Source organism: Sturnus vulgaris, chromosome Z, assembly GCF_052056855.1.
Source record: "Sturnus vulgaris isolate bStuVul1 chromosome Z, bStuVul1.hap1, whole genome shotgun sequence".
NCBI lineage: Eukaryota > Metazoa > Chordata > Aves > Passeriformes > Sturnidae > Sturnus > Sturnus vulgaris.
In genome coordinates this window covers 31,503,844-31,524,251 of record NC_142283.1, presented here as the reverse complement: position 1 = coordinate 31,524,251, position 20,408 = coordinate 31,503,844, and the positions used below count along the sequence as shown (strand labels likewise).

The 20,408-nt window shown below is 34.5% G+C and overlaps 1 protein-coding gene across 12 annotated transcripts in view; it reads left to right on the top strand.

The window, feature by feature from the left end:
* LINGO2 (leucine rich repeat and Ig domain containing 2) overlaps positions 1-20,408 on the top strand; it is a 687,670-nt gene that overhangs the window by 427,990 nt on the left and 239,272 nt on the right. The gene's annotated exons all lie outside the window — the stretch shown is intronic.

The window sequence follows — 20,408 nt, the reverse complement described above, 5'->3', positions numbered from 1 at the left end:
ACTTATTTCACAAGACTGGCAGGGTACTAATTCCTCTGTATTTTTGTTTAACTTCCATGAATTTCTTAAGAAAACACAGCAAGTTACCTGACAGATTTAAAAAGCTTACAGAGGAAAAAGAGTGAATTTGACTGTTTAGTTGGTTTAGAAAGAAATTTTACTTTGGCAAATACTTCACTCAATTCTCATACACCTCAGCATGGCCCTTCCTTAAATCAAAGTCATATTGTTTATTATGGAGTGTAAGAGATCCAGAGAGTGTTGCTTCATTTATGGACTCAAGAAATGAAATTGTGGAAATTTCTGCAATGAGACATCTAGGGGACAGACATAGATTTTGTTTTATCATTCTGCAAATATTAGGCTATCCATGATGAAGATTTTTTTTGTATAAGCTGTAGAAGATGTAAATTATCCTACTGTTAATCAGATCGCATCAGGGAAAAAAAAAACAAAGAAAAAACAAACAAACAAACAAACAAAAAAAAAATGAAAAGAAAAAAAAAAGAAACAAGTAACAAAAAACCCCAAACCATCAACTTTTTTGAGCTATGAATCTTTAAGAAACATTTGGAAGCTACCTGTTCCTGTTATTCCTTCAGGAGTATAGAGGGTCTGTTGTGCATCTAGGATGAATCATCATGTTGTTTGACTTAATATTCTAGAACTGATTAAAAACTATTAGATATTGGTGGAACATAACAGACTGACACATGAAAATTAAAGTCAGGTAGAAGATATGACAGCTTTTTCCTTCCTCCTTCCTAAAGAAAAATGGAATATTTTTTACAAAAATATTTTAAAGTATTCTTTTTAATCACAAAGCCATTTCAGGGGTCCTTTTCTGATTATCATTACTGATAACATCATCTTACATGAGAAGGCAGCAATTCGACACCTTTGTGTTTTATTTTTATATAGGTAATATCTATAAACTATTGAGACTACCTTCTCTTCTGAAAGTGTAGGAAGTATTATTACCTTTAACATCCCAAATTGCACAAAGGCAATTGTGAAGTCCAGGCAGAGTGTCTGCCACATCTGCGGAAATTTATTGCAAAAGAGGAAGAATATTTTGACAATGATCTTTATGCCTGTTAAGTGCTGATTTCACATTTTCATTTTGCCTCACAGAATCACAATAAAATATAGAAATGTTTTGTCATTGCCATGTAAGATTTTAAGTGAGAGACTACAGAGAATGGCATTTGTTATTAATTACAGATCTAGGTCTCCTTTGGCATTCTCAACAGCTTATTTCTCAGACCTTATGAAGGATAGCAATTAACTTTTCAAATAGGGCCACTCATGAGGATCCCAACATCTAAAATTAGACCTCTAAGTTAAAAAATCTTGCCTTAAACCCTGACTTTCCTTTGCTGATACTAATGTTAATAATAAACCTCAGGGCCTTATGATCTTGTCTCATTTACACTTTCTTTTCTCCTCTGTGGATAATTTGTTCTGGATGAATTCTCTTGCATTGTTAAGGCTATATCTGCTGCATTCCTTTATTATAACAGACTGCAGTGCCACTTCAGTAATTGCTAGACTGCTAGGCAGCAGCATTTAAAATGCTATGCGTGGAAGCAAAGCCACCTGACAATGTCTTATCGTTACAACTTTATGGCTGAAGTTGTTTTGGAATTAGGGACATATTTCTTGTTGAAGTTGCTTCTTAACGTTTCTTTGGTTTGGGTTGGGTTTTTTTCTTGTGGCGCTTTTTAGCATTTGACTAATACTGTTATCATATGCTGCCCTAATGACATTTCTGTAGGAAATGTATTGTTTTGTTTTATGGTTTGTTTGTTCATTTTCAGATTTAGAGTCTTTTTGTGTCCCAGTCTAAGCAGACCACCAGCTCTTAGTCTGAGAGTCATTTGCCCTTCAGGGATGTTTGTTTTAAAGTTAAAAAAAACCCCACAAACTACAAACAACCTTCTCTTAAATGTGAAAAATGTGTAATTAAACTGTGATCATATGTGTAGCCTCTCTGTCCCTGAACTAATTTTTTTTTCTGTTTTTTTTAACAGAAAAGGAATTTTAGCTTCGTACTGCAGGTGTTTTTACGTATGAAATATGATTGTTCTAAAGGGATTTCATCTTCTAAATAGCAGAAATAATCAAAGTTAACTACTTACATACAGTATTGTTATATACAGCAATCAGTTGGGGAAGTGAAAATGAAATAAATTGAAACACTGGAATCTCCTTTTCTTAAAAATGCAAATATTATGCCTAAAATGTATCTCAGAATTGTTCTATTTTATGTCTATGATACAGGTAACTGTAAATGTAGTGAAAATAAGGATAGGCTCAAGTTCTGAAAGGGCTTAAATTCCTCTTCATTACTTCTAAACCTATAACTCCTGTAGTGTATGTGAGTTCATTTATTGTGTATGGATTTGGGCAATCATGAAATCAATCATAGTTAGCTGTGCTAGAATAGTTTAGAGGTGCCACTCTTGAGCATGACAGCATAAGAAGCAGTACATACATTTTTAAATTCATAAGTTCCCTTTTCTAAAGACTAACTTTTCTAAACAGATTAAGGTAGAATTATGACATATGAAAAGTATTGAATGCCTTGAAAAATGCTGAATTTTTCTAAGAATAAACATTTTTTACTGTTTTTCTTTGTCATTATTTTTTAAAAAAATAAATTAGCATAGTCACTAGGATTGCCACCAAATGAATTTGAATTATTTGTAAATATATTTTTTTCTTTGTTTTAAGAGAATATTCATAGACTATGTATTTTTCACCAAACAGAACTCTTTAACTTGCTTCTTCACTGTTTAGGCAATATATCACTGAAAATATAGGTGAACAGGCTTTATTTTGAGAAGAATCACGTTTTTAATTCTATTAGAGCTTTTGAAATTGAAAAGATGCTGAAATTAGTTTTTAAAATCTCCCTACTTTCTTTTTTTCCAAGCTTGAATTAAACATGTTTAGCTGGGTACACTGCAGAAGTTAGATGGATTGCAAGACATCCCCTCACAGTCTGGTCTCATCCTGCTGCACTTTCAGAGAGCTCTGCTTATAGTACCCTGGTAGTTCTCCCCATAGTGATTTTTAATGCCTCTTAAGTGTCAAAAGTATCCAAAGGGAAAAAAAATCCTTGAGAATTACCTTGTTTGGTTTATATTCAACTCTTTTAAAAGTAAGGCTTTTTCTTTTGCTTCTTCACCAAAAATTTGAGATTGTTTATTTAGTATTAAATTCTGATAGATATCAACTACCCTGATCCTTAGACATTAAAATCCGTTTTCCCAAGTGATCACTGAAGTCAGACAAATCATCTATATATCTGAATCTTAGTATTTTGAAGAACTCCCTGCATTTGTCTCCAGATATGAACATTCTGAGGTATCATTTTTGTCAGTGAAACATCTATATGAATTTCTACTTTTCCCATATAGTCAACTTATTACTATTCATTATGTATATTCATTTTCAAAGATTTCATTAAAATATATAGCAATGAAATTCTCTGTTTCTTTAATAAAATAGAACACAGTAATTTTGACTGTTATTTAAAATACTACATATATAATAATGTTCTTTCTTACTAAAGAAAAAATTACCACAAAATCTTGAGATGAATCATTTGCATCTTTTTTTCCTTCTTTTTTTTTGCTGGGTTTTCTTAAATACGAATAAAATTTCCAGTTATGATTCATAAAAAAATGTATTTCATGGATATCTCATAAATAAGATTAGTTATTTCTCATAAAAACTACATAGCAGCACATCTGTGATTTCTCCATCTTTCCAAGCTGCCACCTTTGGTATTTTGAAGGAAACTTTTGTCTGAGCATTACCGTATTCCTGTGTTGATTCACAAGAATGAAAGTTTACGATTAATATATAGAACTGTTCAGCTGTTTCTGCTACTGCAACATTCTTGGTGGGCCAAAAAAAGAGATTTATAATAAAAGTATAATTATTTTGTGTTTATAGGCAAGTATAGATTAATGGCATGAAAATCAGGCCATCACATTTTCACAGTCAAAAGAATTTCTGAAAAAGTATGTTTCAGGATACCTTCTGCTCTTCTGCTCCATGAAAGCCTCAATAATAAAACATTATTTTCCCTATGGGGTTCGCATGCTGAGTGGCTGCTACCTTTAAACTTCATGTGCTTTGTTGTTGATTTCTTGAATCTGGGGCCTAGAGATTATACATGATCAGTGTAATTTTATGGATAGAAGGAATTCAATTTCTGAAAAGTGTAAATCCAGTACTTTGCAGATCTAGTCAACTTTTCCTCTTGGTGGAATAGTGCAAACAGATTAGTTTTTAATTCCAAAGATACCTGAAGAAAGACTTTCAGTTAACACCATTATTCTATGCCAGTGCCAGGTAACCTTATTCACTGCATGAAGAAGAATATGGCTTTATGGAAGTTGGTTTTGTCAAGATTTGAGCTTGCTGCTGTCCTACATTTATATTGGATATTGTGGTTTATGAGCAAATATAACAAGTAGATTATTTATTCTGGTGTATTGCTTTTCATTTCAGCTTTTCTATTTCATGCATTTTTTTTGTAAATGGTTCCATTTAATTATTTTTGGAGATGGATGAGTGATCTTAAGAACCATCAAGCAAAACTTTAATTTAATTCAATAAAATCTATATAATGTTACCTGTCTGAGATGAAATTTCAAATAACATAGAGAACAAAGAAATGAGACCTTGATAGAAAAATACACTTGCAAACTAAGTAAAAAAGAACAAAAAAAAATTCTAATTAATTTTAAGGGAAAAAAATTGAAGAGATAGCTGCTTTTCTGCTTGAAATGACTAGATTTTGGATGACATGGTAAGAACTGGCAGAGAACTAAGGCAGTGAGCAAACACCAATCAAGACAAGTATCAGCAGAAATAGTAATAATAATGACAGTGCAAAAACATATTTTTATGTAATCATCAGGTGATAACTGTCTGTCTCTATTGTGACTGTACTTCTATTAAGTCTTTTTTAGCCTGTCTTCCCTTGCTCATTGCTTTCTAACTATTATCAGTCAGTCTGAAAAAGTTATAACTTCTTTAATGGCCACTTCTATTTCTTATGCTTCAGATAACCCCAGACCTTGATACAGGAAAGGGTAGTCAGGCAAGTTCAGTGCTCAGCCTTGTAAACAATCCAGGGACCAAAGGGAGGGTTGGTTCATTAAAAGACAGTAAAATGATAAACATGTCCAATCTGGCCACTGGTTTGTGGGAGTCAAGATAAAGCATGAAGATGAAGACAGTTTTCTTTTCAACTAATGAGTGCAGATGTCTGTGTTTCGTCAGACTTACAGAAGAAGCAGAAGCCAATTGGGAAACCTATCAATAAATTAAAAATACAGTAACAAAATAGTGATAAGGGCATCACTTCAACAAGGCACAGAGAATAAAGTCTCAGAAGCCACAGTAAATCAGGTAAAATAAAATAATTGGTCTCACTTTTGTTCTCTTCTTTGTTCTCTTTTGCTGGTATTTAAACGACGGACTGATTAAACCTACCTAGTAAGACAATCCACTTCTTTGTCTTACATTATGAGACACAGTGAGAGACAGGTGGAGGAAAAGCATCAGGATTTCTCAATGTTGTCCTTGAATGGCTATTGGCAACGTTTTTTTAGAAAGGGCACCTTTAACTGGAAGGCTTCTTAGTTCAGGCATCTTGTTTTCATATGGACTTGTCTCTGAATTTCAACAAGTTAGTGAAACAAGGTAGCATTCAGTTAGTATATTGATTATACATATGTTTTCATATGAAAAGTAAAACATGGTGGCGCCTAGCAACATACATTTTTAAAAATGTTTAGTAGTGTTCTTCACTGTCATGCTGTTTTAATTATATTGCCTTAACATTGCTTCAAGGAGATAAATGCAGACATAATAATAGACACCTCCTGAGATTCAAACATGCATGCACAAGTTTATTTTCTACTTGTTATCTCTTTATATCTCTGGTTTATGATTTAAATTTTGAGACAGAACTCCATAAATAATACAACACTTCAGATGCATGTTTTATATAATATATATGTATTTACTAAAACATTTCATGTAAGCATGCAATATGAAATGCTACAATTGTCAAATATCTCTCATGCAATATATAACTATTTAAGGACTCCTTATTTTGTGTCAGCAAACTCCTGACATTGAAACTAGAAAGATGGGAAGTCTCCCTTTAATCATTATTCGTTCCATTCCTTCATGCAGCCTTGGTTTAATTTTTGAACATAACTTACTTTGCACTTCAGCCTAATGCAACTGCTTGGGCTTTTTTTTAGAGTTATTGATAGGTTGCTTTGCTTTGTGTGACCTTATATGTGTAGCAAGCAGGACATAGTGGCTTCAATTATCTTTTTTCAATATGCTGCTGTAGTAAAGGCTTTCTGTATGGGTTAACCAAAACATTCACAAAACTCATGCTTGCACAAGGTTTTCATTTTGATGATTATTCCTAATTAATTTAGGACCTAAATAAAATAAGATTGAAACAAAAAATAGCTATTCCTTTCCAACTTCTTCTAATTACTTTGAGTAAAATCTTGTGGTGAAAATGTTTTTTTTCAAGCTTTATTGAATTCTTGAACACTGAACACTCACTGAGCACAAAGCCTATGGAGACTAGCTGAGGGATACATGGTGGTTTAGCCTGAGGAAGAGGTGGCTCAGGAGAGACTTTATCACTCTCTAGAACTCCCTGAAAGGGAGTATAGCCAGATGGGGTCAGACTCTTCTCCCAAGGAACAAGAGATAGGACAAGAGGCCACAGTTTCAAGTTGTACCAGGGCAGGATTAGATTGGATATAAGGAAATGCTTCCTCACCAAAAGTTGCCAAGCATTGGAAGTCACCAAGAAGTGACCCAGGAAGTGGCTGAGTCACCATCCCTGGTCTTGTTTAAAACACTCATACATGTGGCACTTAGATAGATTAGTGGTGGATTTAACAACAGTAGATTAATGGTGGACTTGATCATCTTGGAGGCCTTCGCCAACCCAAATAATGTTATGATTCTATATTTTTCTACGTGAAACATTATATTTTATTTTATTTCATTTCAGTTAATTTCATTAACATTGGTATTAATCTTGGGTTCCTTTTTCAAACACTATAATATCACTAGGTTTTCAAAGATTACTGTAATCTGGAAATGCATGGTCCTTCAAAGCAGGCCAGAATTTTAGAAAAAAACTGTGTCAGGATATTACCAAAACGAGTAAAATCTATGCTAGAATGTTGCAAGAATTGTAAGGCATTCTTGGAGAAGAAAATCATAGCGTAAATTTTCCTGATTTTTTTCTCTCTGAATCTGTGAATTTCACACTGGTTATTTGGCAACTCTATAGGGTTTTGCTTGGTTTTGGATGTAGTCCTCTGGCTCTCCTGCACTTTAGAGTTCTCCCACTGTATCAGAAACACAGATGCAAAATTGCAAGTTTGACAATTCTGTTATATTTTTTCGCCCAAATCATGGAATTACTTAAAAAAAGAGAATAGTTGGGAAAAAAATGTGGTTTTGTTCATGACTTTGAAATTGCTACATTAAGGTGTTAAAAAGTTGCAAAGTGCTGTCTGTCAACACTGTCACATATTTTCAAGTGATGTATACCAGCTTATGGAAAGTGTAGGTTGTGACAGCTCAATGTTGTTTTTCATGTCTGTGGAAAATATCAACTTCCTAACTAAAACTTCCAAGTGGGTTTTTGGGGGGTTTTTTGTTTGCTTGTTTTTTGTTTGCTTGTTTGGGCTTTTTTTTTTGGTTGGTTGGTTGGTTGGTTGGTTGGTTGGTTTAGGTTTGTTTGGCAAGTGGGAAAAAGAGGCTGTAAAAGTTAGACTTCCAAGGTTTGAAAGAAGATATGTATCTTGAGAATAAGTTATGCAATAATGGTTTTGCCATTTATTTACAATGAAGAAATATTCTTTCATCTTTCTGTTGCATCCTTGGCTAATGTGCCTTTCCATGGTATATAATATAATCATATCATACAATATCATATAATGCAATACAATATAATATAATCTCATATCAGTATATATATATATTTAATATAAATGTAATATACACATACATATATAATGCATATATATAAAACACATATATAATACATATATAGTATATGTAATGTGAATTACCTATATTACATGGCACTTTAACTATATCAGTAATCCAGCTAATCACATATCGAGGAATAACAGCTTTCAAGTATTATAGATAGATAAGAATTACAAAGAGACAAATATTTGGATTACATTGTAGAATAATATTTTCCTGTACATGTATGCATTATTCCTTTCAGTATGAATATAATTTCATTTTTTTGCTGCAAGACCAAACAAACCAAAATAAAACAAAACAAAAAAGCAATAAAATGGTAACTAAGACTTGACCTCACTCAGTTTAAATGATGATATAACAGACTAATACACCGTCTTGGTTTGAAAGACAGGTATTTGCTAAAAGTGGCAGGGGCCTCTTTTTGAAAAGGCGAGTATAACCTCCCCCCTTCACTTTACTATGATTTTGAAATTAAAGGGCTCTCAGGCAGAGATATGGGGGTAGGAATAACAGTTCTTTTCTGATATATGCAAACTTGTGTATATATATATATATATATATATATATATATATATATATAACAAGGGAAACGAAACACAACAACAATAACTGCGAGATCAACAGCAACAGAGCAGGCAAGCCAGTGAGCAGTTCTCCCGGCTGTGGACACCTTTCCTCTGCGGTGCAGTCTCCGTTCTGGCGCTGCCTGCCAGCCCCCGGTGAGCAGGGAGGAGATGCGGTGATCCCACGGGGCTGGAGGGACGCTGCGGTGAACGGCGCCTGTGTCCCACATGGGAAAGGCGGAGGGGAGACGCTGCTCACGGATTCCAGGGCAGTGTCAGTTCTGATGCTCCAAAAGGATGTGCTGGAGTCAGTAGGAGATGCGGGAGAGCGTTTGAGCAGGGAGGCTGCGGGATCCCACAGCCGAGGAAGGCAGCTCCTGGGTCAGCGTGGCAGAGCCGAGTTTTTAGCGGCCATCCTTGTCCGAGCCAGACGAGCGAGAGAGCGAGAGAGCCCGAGACAGCAGGCCCCTATCCCGCCTTTCCTTTTCTGGTGTTACCCCTCTCCTCCCCCGTTCGAGGGGAACTGTTACCTTAGCTATCTGAGCTTCTGGGTGTAGCCCCAAATACTTAACAATGCATACATAACATTCCCATGCATAACAATGGGAAAAATCACACAGAAAGAAAAGGGAAAAATTCAACCCCCAACATACACTTTTCAAAGAGGAATAAAGGAAATATCAGAAAATTTTAAGGAAATAATAAGTTATATTACGTAATTTGGAGTTAATTGAGTTAATCCAGATTTATCTCTGGATTTTTTAACATGCTACTAATTCGAAGCCTTGAATTTAGGAGTGACTTGGAAACTTGAACAAGTAGTGTAGCTTTTAAATTATTCTCTGAATTAGTGAACATCTTGGTAGGTAGAATGATTCTTTTGCAAGCAGATGGAATATAACTGAAAATTTGCCTTTTGTTTTTATTTCATTTCCTTTTTTACTCCATATCCTGTGATATTTAACAGTGTGAAAAAAATTGGAACAGTGAGCAATGAAAATATGATCTTTAAAAGTCTGTCTGTAGGACAAAAACCTGAATTTTAGTATTTGACATTTCTCTTGTTTTGCTGATTTTCAAAGCACTTGCTGCCTACAGGTTTTTGTATAGAGAAGACTATTTTGAGAGTCTCAGAACAATCTGTGGAAGTATACCTTGGAAAGCAAAGATGATTTTATCAGTTAGATTGAAGAAGGTTATGCAATTCTGAATAGGAACTGAAGGAAGGAAAAATTGCAATTAATTTAGAAAGTTCCAGAAGTTACATGTAAAAATTACAAGGGGAAAAAAAGAAGATAGAAATAGACCTGACATAGGAAGATAATAGCATAGAAAGCACCTCAAAAATTTAGCTCAAATAAAAAGGAAAGAGATGCTATTTTGTCACAAAGACTATTTCTCCTAACTTTCAGGGTAGTCTTTCTTTCCAAATCTTACATTGTCTCGTTTGATTTAAACATTAGCCAGAAATCATAGAATTATGGACTATCCTGAGTTGGGAGAGACCCATATGGATCATCAGAGTCCAACTCTCAGCCTTGTACAAGGGTGACCTCATGTGCCTGCAAGAGCTTTTTGAGCTCCGTCAGGTTTGGTGCTGTGACCACTTCCCTGGGGAGCCCCAGTGGAAGCCAAAGGCTAAACTGTCAGTAACTTATATGAGACTAGAATTTTAACCATAATCCTTGTCCATATCTTGCAGATTTCCTCTGCGTGTTTTGGTCACGTTTTAATTATTCATGCTTTCATAATTAATTTTACTTGGTCTGTAATTTTCAATTTGCAACAGGCTGAGATATCCCTAAAGAGCTTTAGACACTACTAGAAAGCCTTGTAGGATCATAATTCTCTTAAATAATAATAATAAAAAATTGTTCTATGTTTATTTGATTATTAATGAATTCATGAAACCATCACCCATAACAAAAGTCACACTTATAAGTAATCTTTCTCATGCTTAAGTGTCCTCATGTTCAGTACAATATTGTAGAAGGATTATATTCATGTAATACACTATTCTGAAGACAAGTAGGTTTAGACATGCTTTTGAAGTGTTGTAAAATCTTCACATTAATAAAATACAAGTAACAGTTCAGCTTCTCACTTTGCTGGTACATTTTTTTGTTCACAAAAATTGTCCAGAAACACTAAAGTATATTTATATATTAAGGCTGAACCTTGGCAGAAAAGTTTCTTCATAAACCATTCAAACTTTCTGAAAGATTCTAGGAAACTGCCTTAGTGATCAGATTTAGCCAAAGGTAGGATAATGTAGTTCTACCCTAAAAATATTCACTATTTCTGTGTTTGTATTTGACTAAATGTCATTAGTAGGGTTAAATCAATGTTTCCATTTATCAAAATGGTTTCTTTCTAAACCACTGTTAAATACACATGCATCTCTAACTTTTTTTAATCCATCAGAATCAAAAATGTTTTTATTCAAAAACTGCGATCATGTGCAACAGACAAAAATAGTCAGTTTATATATTAGAAAAAAGATTTTTCACCATTAGGGTGAAATATTCCAGCCGCTGGAATATGTTGCCCATGGAGGTGGTGGAGTCACCATACCTGGAAGTGTTTGAGGTGTCTGGATCTAGTGCTGAGTGATGTGGTTGAGTGACTGAGTGGCTGAGGGGTTACAGGGGCAGTGCCAGGTGGATGGTGGGACTTGGTGACCTTAAAGGTCTCTTCCAAGCTTGACAATTCTGTGATTCTACAATTTCCTCGGCAACACAATGTAAGCCATCAAAAGTTTATCCTGATGACTTAGCAGGAATCGTAATGAGACATAGAAACTTCAGTAATCCAAATGAGGAGTCCATATTTTATCTCTGAGGGGGGTAAATGAAAGTCAACAACGTTGGTAGGACATTTGGCACCCCACCCACAAAGTTTGCAAGATAAGGAAAACTGTCATAATAGTTGTCAGCATCACTCAGTGTTTCCTGCTGTTTGTGGTAAGACATCAGCTGTAAAGTAGTTCTTTCTCCTAGTTTTATTATGAAGAAATGGTGGAACAGCAGTGGAAACCTGGCAAACTCCCTGGTATGAAAATACCGGGAAATTATGGCATTCCATGTGATGACCCTGATTTATTTAAATTTAAAATTTTATGTGCAGAGTGCCTATATTTTTCCTAATTTCCTTCTTAAATTCAATTATTTGAATGCTTTAATATTCACTCTTCTATTGTCACCTGCACATAAATTGGAAGAATACATTGATTCGGAGAATTTTCTGATGCAACATTCTGTCTTGATGACTTTCTCATTCAAGCAGGTTGAAGCCTGAAAAGAAGCCCGATCCCATGAAGAAAGCACACAGCAGCCAGTGCAAGCTGGTTTGGTGCTTTGAACCTTAAATGTCACGGCTTGTCATGAGCAAAAATGTTTTGTCGTGTCCTTTGTCTAAACAACAAAGTGAAACAAATTTTAAGTGTGGTATTATCATTGTCAAATGGAATTCCTGTACTCCTTCCAGAGTATGCATGGTATATTTTGAAGCTGGATTATGATGACATTATGCAGGTTTTCTGGCAGGTGTGGAGTAGGCAGATCATTCCTAGATGCTTATAGATGCTCAGAAAACAGATGTTTTTCCACACACCAGCTGTGTTGACATATTTCAGTCACCTTGAATGCTGGTATCTCTTTAAGTGTCACTTACAATATCTACCAGTAGATACTTGATCCAGGAGTATTTCTGATCACTTTCTGAGAGAGCTGCATGAAAAAAACTTACTTTAGCTGTCCTGAATATATGAAATAAGCCTTAAATTTTTTTCAGGCTGTGAATCCTAGTGGAATTTCAGCACTAAATGCTGACTCAAGTAGCTAATTTAGCAGCAGATTAGCTTTCTACATGGAGATGTTCCCATTAACATCTGCAGGCTTGATTGCAGGTTTACGTTTAAAGAAATATGAGCACTTTTATGCATCAGAGACCAATAGGCATTATTTATGTCTGAAACTTTGCAATTAGTAGTAGCTATTGTTTCAGTGCATTCTTGCTGCCCCCCAGGTATAACCTGGAAAGATATACGAATGTTGATCTATTTCTAAAATATTCCATGAATTTGCAGCTATGACACACTTTCTTCTCTCTGTAAACTAAATTTGATAGCCTGTTGAAAATTACAATATAAAAAGTAATTTATTAAAAAAAAATTATTATTAAATATGCTAGCATTTTAAAGACAAAGAGAGGAAAAGAATGAGTCATGATAATATATGAAATATCAAATTTTGTTTTAATTTTATCCAAATAAGAGTAATGACATGTACTTTTTCAAATGCAGCCTCTACATATGTAGCTTCTGTGAACAGATGCACATAAATCTTTATCCTAGCTTCCTTTTAGGCTCCTCTGAAACAGAGTTAAGAAATCCGAGATTGGTAAACTAACTTGGAAGGTAGATGGCTTCTGTGCTAGTACTGAAAATGCATATATATTGTTTTAAAGAATTGAAAGAACCTTCATTATTTTGCATATAAATTATCTCCAGTTTCCGTCAACACTAATCACTGGAATCCTTTGAATCCTGCAGACCATATTTGAAGTACAGCCTGGACTCAGACTACTTTATGACAATTTTTGTCTCTCACTTTTTCCACAGAAGAAGCTGAATTACACTTCTAAGTCACATATAGAAGCAGAGATTATAGCAAGAGAAGTTAAAATACTCAACCAAAACCAACCAAACAAACAAAAACCCTACCAAAAGTGCAAAAAAGTATTGCAAGAACCTCCTGGATTTAAGATATCTAAAACAGGTGGCCTGATGTTTCCAATTCTTCAAGTGTCTTTTGCCAATTAAAGGTCAACTTTTCATATTCCAGCCTCTCTGTATCAGCAAAATTGATGCAAAAATCTGTGAAATGTTTGCTATGTTCGTATATACTTTCTAAGTAACACTGATTAATGTATTTTTGCTTCTTCATTTTCTTTTCTATGTGTCTTTTCCTGTGCTTAGGTATGTCTGTTGACTTGTGTCTCCTTCCACTGTTACCATCTCTTTATAACATTCTTGGGACAATCCTAATTTGTAATCCTGCTAGAGCAGGACTTAATCAGAACTATAAAAGAGGGAGCTGATCTCATTCAGGCAAGCAGCCTTTTGGAGTCTACAATTTTAGGTCACTCTTTTCAACGTACTTTACCCCTAAGAGTCTAGAAGTTGTTCTTACCTTTAGTGCCACAGAAAATTAGGCATAAAATGTGTTAATCACAGTGTATTTGTTTTGGACTCACTTTTTTTCCACAGAATTGCATAAATCACATACTTGCTACACTTATGATCTGTAATAGACTGAAATATTACTGCAAATATGCTTCTTCTCTTTAAAAAAAATAACAGCAGAAATCTTAAGAAGTGATTTTTTTCCAGTAGATTTCCAAATTCAGTAGAATTTACTATTTATGACTTACTTTAAAACAGCAATGAAAATTCATTTCTACATCTGGTCACAAGAAAAGAAAGCACAAACGGATCTAGTTTGTTGCTAAGATTCAGTCCACAGTCTTTTTGAAACTATTTGTCATTTAACTCATTGTCTCATATAATACAGCCTCTATAACAAAGAGCATTAGAATATTTTCAATATAAGAGAGCTAAATTATCTGCTGGCAAAGGTTGAAATGGTGGTGTTTTGTTACTCTTTGTGTCTGACTTGAGAAGTCTTCTATGGAATAAACATATAGGAATATCCAGTCATAGTCATAGTTCATGATGGCAATGTCCTGAATAAAAACCTTTCTTTTTATGGCAAGGTCACCCATCTAGTTGACCAAGTGAAGCCAGTAGATGAGATGTTTTTTGACTTTAGCAAATATTTTTGCACTCTTTTCCACAGTATCCTTCTGGACAAAATGTCCATCACTCAGCTGGACCCATCCATGCTACATTGGGTCAGCAATTGGCTGATGGGTCAGGCTCCAAGAGGTACAGTAAACTGAGCTGCATCAGGGTGGTGGTCAGTCACCAATGAGGTGCTCCAGGGACAAATTTCAGAACCACTGCTTTTTAACTCTATTATAAATGCTGTGGATGCAGAAGTTCCCTCCAACCAATTCTATTGTAAAGTCTCAACTACAGAAACCATATGCTCTCAAATCAAATGAGAGACCATTCCTGGTAAGTATAAACAACCACCTTCACATGTGTTTAGTCCAACTTCAGTTAGGCTACCTTTAGCCTAAAGGTAGTCAACCATGACAGAAAGAATGGCAGAATGCATTGGTTCAAGGGAATCTCCCAGGAAGTAGGAATTTACACTAGAGGTGTTTGGATATGTTAGATATTGAAGTTTTGACAATGTAATGGCAGACAGAAAGCAAGTGCTGGTTTTATTTCTGTGGTCATTGTTAGTGCGCAGCACAAAAGTATCTAGAATGTCCATCTACACTAAGCATCCATCTACACATTTATTTAAATGGTGTCTTTGGAAACACAGTGGTTTCTCTAGCCAATGTGTTTTATTAAAAACACACATGAATCTAGAGTGTGCCAAAAATATATTGACACAGGGCTAGCATATCAAACTGTAAGCCATATTGACCTTCTATCTCTATTAATGCTGATATTATTTTATTCAACTGAGATAATAAAGGTCTAATACGGAAAATAATTGCTAGTGATACCATGAGTACCCTTGCTACCAACCCCTTTACTCTCTTACCAGACCACACTGCAATGGGATTTAAATGGATTTCCAGCCAGAGGACGTATCTAAATATAGGCTGTAGGTAATTCATGACCTTGCCCACTTCCCAACACCACTTTGTGCTGATAGTAAAGGCTGGTGATATAACTAGAGGTGTTTGTAACTGCAAACTTAGGATAACGTGATGGATTTAATTTATGATAAAATGGTTGTCCACTGTGATCAGACATATTTAGATTCCTAAATAATATGCCTTAGGCATTTCCAGAACCTTAAATTCTAATATAACTTTTTCAATCTGATGTCAGATTAAGATTATGCTTGCCAAAATGAAGGTACACATTTCTTGACTAGAAATACACTGAATTACATTTTAATTATGTAGAATGAAACAAAAATTAAATAAATAAAAGCAATCCAGTGTAAATTCTTCCATTTTACTCTCTCTGGATAATATTCAACATAGATTTGCATTGTTTTTCAGTTTGCTTAGAATTTTGTTGTTGTTGTTGAAGGCAGGAAAAGAAATTGCAAATAAAGAAGGTATAAATTTGGGGTTGGACCAATGTAACTATACGTGCTTATGTAATGATACATAATATTCAAAAGTAGCATGTTAATAATAAAAACAATGAAAATGGAACAAGAAAGTGAAAGCAAAATGGAAAGGAGAAAAGCATCTAAAAAAGCAAAATAGCCTCAAAATAAAATAGACTTTTTTTAGCATAATTCATAGGTGCATCAATAAACACAATTTCTGGAAATTTGAAGGGAAAATAGCATCATTTCTGAATCATTTCCAATCAAGCTAAATTTTTTTTAATTAATTCTTACATTATTAAAACGAATCTGTCTTAAAACTTTTTGGCAAATTTATACATGAGTTATTTGCTATGTTCTGATAATAAGAACTGACTTTTTAATGATTTGAGAAAATAAAAGTATATTATATAGCTTTCTAAGGTGTCCTTTAACATTAAAATCATTACCTGAATTGAGGTTTAGTCCAGTATATAACTCATTATTAAAACATAAAAACTGCATTTTTCTATAAATAATATAGATCAAATTAAGTGGTAAGAGATGCATCCCCATTTCTGACTGTTTAAAAAAAAGATGTAGTTTTAAAGTTCTCAGTTTTGATTTTTCAGCTGTACTACAACCACAAATGTAAAATTCAGAATTAGCTAAATGAAAAAATATGACATCTGCCTTGTTTTTGAAGCCAGTATTATGTCATCTTTCTATATATGTTATATTAACAAACTTCTAAAGTGATTTAACAATACAGACAACCAAGTATGGGCATATCTAGAATAACGTATGTATGTGTCATTTTGATCATAAAGTAAGGTAGAAAGCTATTCAGTAATATTCCTCCATGCTGTGAAATTATCAAATTGAATATTTTACATTTATTTTCCATATAAGGTTTTGGTGATTAAGGAAAATGGCATTGTCTACAGGAATATATTTGTTATACTTCAGTGTTTCAACAATCCAAGAAAATACTAATTTGCAAAGCCTGCAAGAGGAAATTGTAGTCTGTGATTAAGAAGGCAAATGATTGCCCATTTTTTGTCCAAATAAAACTCATTTATTGTTCCAATAAAATTAATATTGAACTTGGCGATAGAGAGAAATTTGATATCTCTTTCCTGGCAAGGCTGTGAAACTCATGCACCTGAAGGTCTTCAAAACCTGTATGGACAAGATCTTAAGCAAGCTGATCTAATTTGAAATTTTTACAAAGTATATTGAAATAATTACATCCCAAGATCTCCTCAGCATCAATTTCTCTGTGAAAGTATCATCATCTTTTCTCTGCTTTCTTTGTCCATCCCTGACAGACATCTACACAGCACTGTTAAATTCTGCCACAATTAAACCAGTAAATAAATGCATTAGGTTTTTTTCCCTACAATAATATGTAGAAAATATGGTTTACTGGATAATGTAATTCAGAAAATAATGGAATACAGCTGAGAGAAGGTATAAAAGATAATTCAGAAACAGTCTCTAGATTTATATGAAGGCCAAAATTTACTTATTTTTGAAATTCTAGTTGGATGTAAATCACTATCTTTGAAATATTGGAACAGTGTAGATTTAAGATGATGGCTATATTTATAAAGTGAAAAAGGAAAGATATGTTTCATGTCTCTGAATGTGCTACTATCTCCTTCAAAAATATAATGAAAGAAAAATAATGTTATCTACCCTATTGATATATTGCACACAGGGATGGAGATTATGCTTTCACAAAATCACATAAACAGAGTTTGGTGACACCTCTTGGCATTATTTAGTCCAAATCTGCTCAAAGCATAATTGTCTGGAGCAAGTTTCTCAGTAGGGTATTCTGCCAAATTTTGCATATCTCCAGAGATGGAGACAACACAACTTCCCAGGGAAATTTTTTTCAGTCTCCAAAGACCCTCACAGTAGAAAGTTGGTTTTTTGTTTTTTTTTCATTTAGACATTAAAACTTCATGAGTTTTTAGGTGTGCCTATTTCCACTTGCCCCATCAATGCACACCACTCTGGGAGCGTGGTTTGCCCTTCAGTTCTTCCATCAGGTATTTATACTCAGATAAGAGGCTGCTGATATTTCTCTTCTACAGGATGAACATTTGTACGACTCAGTTTCTTCTTATTTGAGAAATGCTCCAGCACTTTCATTGTCTTTGTGGTCTTCCATTGGACTCACTCCAGTAAATCCACATTTTTCTTTTACTGGGAAGTCCAGAGCTGGACTCAGGACTTAGCAGAGAGAAAGACTCACCTCCCTCAACCTGCTGGCAAATCTCTTCCCAATGAGTCTATGTAGCTCCTTCACACTTCTTTGCTGCAAAGTGTGGCTCAAGACCAACTTGTCCACCAGCGGGATGTCTTCTGTACTGATGCACAGGGTTATTTCTCCCTAGATGCAGTACTTTTAATGTCCTTGTATTGGACTTTCTTCCTTGTTTAAATTTATAATTTTGTCTTTATAAATAATTTCTTCTTCCTTTGTATGACTATGTAGTGCCATCTTCTTCATTTGAAGAATGAATATGTCTAATTTTGGGAATGCGTGACTTCTAAAAATGTAATGTTTGGGAATACTCTTTTGTGAAGTATTTTAGAACCATCTTTTAGATGTGGGAAATCATGCATGTACAAAATAATGAGAATTTATAAAGTGGAAACCCTGCAATTTAAAATCTATCATTTGGTCTGTGTTCATCACATCATAATTTCAGTATTTTATGAAATGGTTGTTTATTCTCTAAACAATGCTTAGAAGTGGTTTAGTGCTGGGAAATACCACCAAAGTTAGTGAAATGGTAGAAGCTTCAATACATAAATGCTACAAATTTGCACTGAAGTCATAGAAACACAATACTTGCACCCAAAGCTCTGGATGATGGCTTTTGTGGGTGTTTTGTTTTGTTTTGTTGTTGTTTTTTTGCTTTCTTTCCCAATTAGGATAACAAAATTAAAAATACCCTGTAGTTTATATTTAGAGGATTTTTAAGGGAATAGTTTATAGTTTTGAGAAGAAAGTTTAGTCTTTATGACTTTCCAGAGTAAATTTTGTTACATCTAGGGTTTTTATCTCTTTTTTTTTTTAATTTTATGATGAAGTTTTTAACATACATTCTTCATTTTAAAATCCAGCTCAGAGACAATTTTTGTAGACTCCTTTTCATTATCAGACCACTGGAGGCAGGAAGGGACTTAGTTCTCAAAGCAAAGAATAAAGACTGAGAATTGTGTTGTCTTCCATAAATAATTTCAATAAATCAAGAAATGCTTTCTCTATTTGAATTTTTCCCAGGAGGAGTAGACTTTTTTCCCACTAGATGGTTGTTTTAGATAAGAGAAAGTTTGCACTACTGGGCATGTAAAGAAGTCGAATCTTGGAAAGTGGACAAAACCCGAAATTTACACCTGCAACTACCAGCTGATGAAGGCTTAAAAATATTTGCGGTGTGAGAATAGTGGCACAGAGAGCCGATCAAATTCCAAACCTCTATCCAAAAAAGCAGATGTCCTATGCTGAACTCTGTAGCAATGGCTACTGTTAGAGGTCAGGCCAGTGTGGTTTTGTGAGTGTGCATTCTTTGATGTCATTTCCTGTATCTTCACTGCAGTGAGGTAATTCCAGAGGCAGGGATTTCTCTTGTATCTTAGAGTTAATTCCAAAAAAATAAGTCAGAAAGAACTCTTTGTGTATGACTTCTGTTTTTTCTCAAGAAGGCTGCAAGAAGACTTTTGATAGATGGTTGAATTTCATTTCCTCTGGTAAGACCATTAAAAATGTTAATGTAAACTTTTTCAGATGTCAAAGAGACTAAGTCAGGAAAAGTGAGAGGGTGATATAGAGGTGAGAGAGAGGAGGGAAAGGTTAAACTTCTTTGTGAAATGCCAAGTTGTTAGCAGTATGCTTTTGCTCACAGATATAATGTACAATCTGGCATTTGGCTTGTGTGGAATAAGAACAGAAGGACAAAGGACTCTGGGTATATATTTGTGCTTATCTGTAAGAGAGTATATTTTCTTGCTCTACAGAGCCTTCAAGATGTAACAGATGCAACCAAGCAAACTGTAGAACTGATTTTCCTAATGCATTCTGCTGCCCTCTTCCCCATCTCCTTTTTTTCGAAATACGTATTTTGAGTATTGAAACAGTGCGGACTTTTAATGAAAGTGTAACTTAGCTGAAACCTGTAGAAAAAAAAAAGTAACCAGGAACCCATCACGGATGCTACATTGTGTTATAATAAAGCCATTTAAAGAAGGATTTAGTTGAGAGATTGCACTACTGGTGATTATGTCAATGTGCATTATATGACTTTGTATTCCACTAATATCAAGCAGTTTGCTACTTTGGAACTACTAGAAAGAGACATTGCATTTGACCGGAAGCTTTTTCATTCCTCTCTCCTTTCCTCCTTCCTTCCCTTCAAATGACACATTCTGCTGAGGCACAAAAGAGAATTTTTGCAGTGTTGTGCAGTGTTAACTCTGAGCTAATAGGATATGCACCTGGACTTCTTTTCTCTGTTGCAGCAAGTGCATTGGTGAAGGAGATCTGGTAATAGTATCTTCCAATTATACC